The sequence below is a fragment of the Eptesicus fuscus genome, chromosome 10 (assembly GCF_027574615.1).
Source record: "Eptesicus fuscus isolate TK198812 chromosome 10, DD_ASM_mEF_20220401, whole genome shotgun sequence".
In the NCBI taxonomy this organism is placed as follows: domain Eukaryota; kingdom Metazoa; phylum Chordata; class Mammalia; order Chiroptera; family Vespertilionidae; genus Eptesicus; species Eptesicus fuscus.
Window position 1 is genome coordinate 88,501,435 of NC_072482.1, and position 4,058 is coordinate 88,505,492.

The 4,058-nt window shown below is 41.8% G+C and overlaps 1 pseudogene; it reads right to left on the bottom strand.

Annotated features, from left to right (window-relative positions):
* Positions 1-262: 262 nt before the first annotated feature.
* LOC129150646 (exportin-T-like) lies at positions 263-2,886 on the bottom strand (annotated as a pseudogene).
* Between the last annotated feature and the right edge of the window lie 1,172 nt (positions 2,887-4,058).

Here is a 4,058-nt window from a genome sequence, read left to right on the forward strand (position 1 = left end):
CTTAAATCAGTTAATTTATGAAACCATTCTTTTTTATAGAATACTTATGGCCATCGAAACATTTTAAAGAAATGTAATGGCTATCTACAAAAAATTAGTTTTGATCTGTTGTATCCCACCCCCCTACTTTAAGTCTCCACAGATAAAAGAAAATTTAAAATTTCAAGCATTTTATATTATGCAATTTAAAAAAGTACAGTTTTCCTGCTATGGTCTTTAAAGGACTTCAAGTTTCAAGTAAAGATAAAATGGTACTAGAATAACTCTGCTGTATCTTTTAACAGCTTTTTATATAGAACAATTTGAATCGGCATGCAAGCAACTTCTCTTGTTGTTACATACCCGTATTTAGGGAAAATCACACACATTTTACAGAAAAATCCCAATACATATACTGCAATAAGCTCAGGGCCAAGTTAAAAAGACCAGTGTGAATGGCACACAAAACTGCTTCTTTATCCATTATTAACTGGAATTTCTGATCATAAATCCTGATCATGAAGTAGGCACAGGGAGATCCAGTTCTTAGGCCTTGCTCTCTGGAATAACACCTTTAAGTAGTTTTTAAAAACGTTAGCATCAGGCTGCTAAAGAGCTTGACAAAACTCTTGAATTATCTCTGGAGCTACTTGCAAGGAAGGTAGATAGTCTTGTTGAAGATACTGAACACATTCCGGGCCCCACTTGAGATGAATTGTTTTCAGTGTCACTGCACACTCAGATAAAGCCAGTACTGTTTGTGCATCTGCCAGGTCAAAGCTTTGTTTTAAAGGTGCTAAGAAACACGCATGGACCATGTGCTTATAAACAAAATCAGCAAATCCCACTGGTCCATCTTTACCACCCCAGAGTTCTACCAACTTGGAGAGGATGATAAAGCATGTTTTCTGTGCAATTGGATCTGGATATTCGACTGCTCCTTGAATCACAGTAACTAGAATTCGTTTTACATTCTCTGCACCTTGATTTGCTATGACTTCACTCATTCCACTGCCTGTGACTGTTTGCAGGAAAGCAAAGTAACTCCTCCACAACATTTGCTTCTCTAAAGCAGCAGACTGGTCATTTTCTTCTGCTGGTCGAAGCAACACTTCAAAAATTGCATGAAGTAGAGGCATGAACATTTGTTGTAAAAATGGAGATGGCTGTATCTTAAATTTGGCTGTAATCTGGTTGATAAGAGGAATGAACTCCTGAAGGTCTTTTGCTTCACAATCTTTCAAGCATATGTTCTGAAGCATCCTCAGATGCTTCTAATGCCACTTCTTCAAAATAGACTCGCCCAGGCTAAAAACTGACTTCTGCGCATGGGCCACGAAGATTCAATCGCACTGTACGTGTGCGCCTGCACCTGGTATTTTGTGGAGGAGCCACACTCAAGGGGCCAAAGCGCCACATGTGGCTCGCTAGCTGCGGTTTGCCGACCACTGAGCTAGACTACAGATAGAGATAGGTAGAGGTAGAGGTAGAGGTAGAGGTAGAGGTAGAGGTAGAGGTAGAGGTAGAGGTAGAGATATGAGAAATGGAGATAGAGTTATGGAAAAATATTGTGAGGAATGAACAATAAATTAGATACTATCTGTTGGGGGAAGTAACTTTGTGGGTGCTGTGAGATCTAGCACCATATGCTGAGGGACCAGGACAAGTCTCACTTCTTCCTCTAGGCAAATTATCAGGCGATGAAGGAAAGTGCAAACTCCACTTCTGAGAATATCCTTTTGTAAGGGACAACTCAGAGCTGGCAAGAATGTCTGTAAACAGTCCAGATAAACTTCGGAACAGCCACATTGTTTCACAGTCTGCTTGCTACTGAAAGCTTTGCTGGTCCGACTGGCAAATCCAACAGCATGGTTGAGACAGTCTGCTAGAGATGCCTACCTTTCTTTATCTTGCGCCAGCATCAATTTTTCTAACATAATTTTAAACTTTTCCATTAGTGGAGTCAACAGATTCCTCATTAATGCTTGCTTCCGTTCTGTGGGGTATTCACTATTATCAATCAGCACTCCAGCAGTCTCATAAATAAATAGTTGATCATCGCTGCTCAACAAAGACTGGTAACCATTCTCAGGTGGAGAAAGCTCTAATAAATCTTGTATTCTATTCAGAATAACCTCAATAAAAGGATTCACTTGTTTATTGAGAGACTTGACAAATCTAGAAAACAGGTAAGCTGTTCTGCTCCGCACTTTTGCACTAGAATGCCGTAGCCCCTTGTGATCTAAGAAAGCCATTAGTACACATGGAATGTTTTGAGGTTCAACTGTGAAAAACTTTTCATATCTAACAACAGTTTCGAAGAACTCCAATGTCACAGATGTATGCTGATAGGAACTAACGCTTGATGTTACCAAAGTTCGCATCATATCCTGCAAAGCCCTAGCTTTTGAAACATCATCTGAGAAGTGAGCACAATGAGATACTGGAAGAGCTTCTGCCAACATATACAGCAATCTTATTGCTACTTCAACTTCCATAAATCATGTAGTCCGCCAATTCTGCAGTGTAGAACTAAAAACTCTACGAACAGAAGCCAGTAGTCATTCTGCTGAAACTTGAGAGCAAGCCTGTCCAACAACTTCAGTTGTTTCTCTAGACAAGGTTTTCACACTTTCTTCTGCCTGAATCCTTTCAAGTTCTAAGTGTTAAGTCTTTTTCTTGAAGATTCTTCAGAGCAGAAAATATGGCTCTGCTGTTGCTTACTGGATAGGCAAGTGTAGGCTTATTTGGGGAGCATTGTAGATCACTATTAAGGAAAGGCTTATCTGGTGGATACACCCCATATGAAGATGAGGAATGGGGGAACATACCTCCATTAGACCTTGATGGTTCAGCTAAGATTGACAACTGAGACCCAGAAGTCGTACAGACCAATGCTGCCGCCATCTTCCTGCCTGCCCAGTGGATCCCCGCAGCTCTGGTTGGGTTCTTGTGCTGTCCTTCCAGGGCCACCCGCCATGGCAACCCTAAGCCAAGCCCCAGATGGAAGGGGCTTCCTTGCTTGAGGTGGCTCAGGAAGCCTCTGCCTGCCAGGAAACCACACATCCTCAGATATGTCATCTTTGTCCATGAGGCCAATACTCAGCATCCGTCAGTCTATGACCAACACTGGGACATGCCAGGGCAGCGAGGGGAAGAAAAGGTCTAGATGCCAGAGGATTGGCAGAAACATGCCAGGGTTTTGTAGGGAGAAGGTAGAGTGTGTAGGGTCTGATCCTGAGAAAGCCGAGGAAGAGAGAACCCAATGTTGGAGAAGGGAGAGTTAATAATGATGGGTCATGGAATTTAGGTAAGAGGCTGGGAGAGAAGGGAAAAGAAGGAAGTTTGTCTGCAACTCTCCCCAAGCTGTCAGGTGTCAGAATGAGCCTTCCTGTCCATCAGCGCTCCCACCAGGTCCTAATGGAGCTAATCTTCTGGTAGGATGGGTCTTTGGAGTTTGAAGACAGGGGTTGAGCACACCATGGAATAGAAAATCCAGAACTTATGAGACAGGTTGGACCAGGTGTGTGATTGACATCATCCCTGGGCATTGAAAGCCTCATCATGGCTGCCCTATTGTTGAAGTGGTGCATGGGGACAAGGGCAGGCAATGAATATAAATCTGTCCAGATCCTTCTCATAGAGGCATCACTGCATTCACAGATCCAACAATGATCATTTTACATTCCCCATATTTGTACCAAGAATGGAGAAATCTTTGTAGTTAGTGAATTTTCTATGGGGTGAGGGCTTACCACAGTGGGGACGTACAAGTACTTCCTTCTCTTTTTTTTTTTTTAAAAACAGCATATGATTATATTTAATACACAAGTTTGATACAACCAAAAAGTAAAACATCAGAGTAAAATAGTAACAAAAACACGGTATTTCATTTGCAATGCATGAGAAATGGTTAACATCTTTAGTCAAAAACAAGCTCTTAAAAACCAGTGACACTAATAATGCAAGGAAACTGGGAAAATGAAATGAAAAGGTGCAGGTGATGAGGAAGCAGTGAGCATGTGATTTTGCTGAGCAGTGCTGGAGAAGAGCTTCTCTGCAGTCAGTGAGCAGAATAA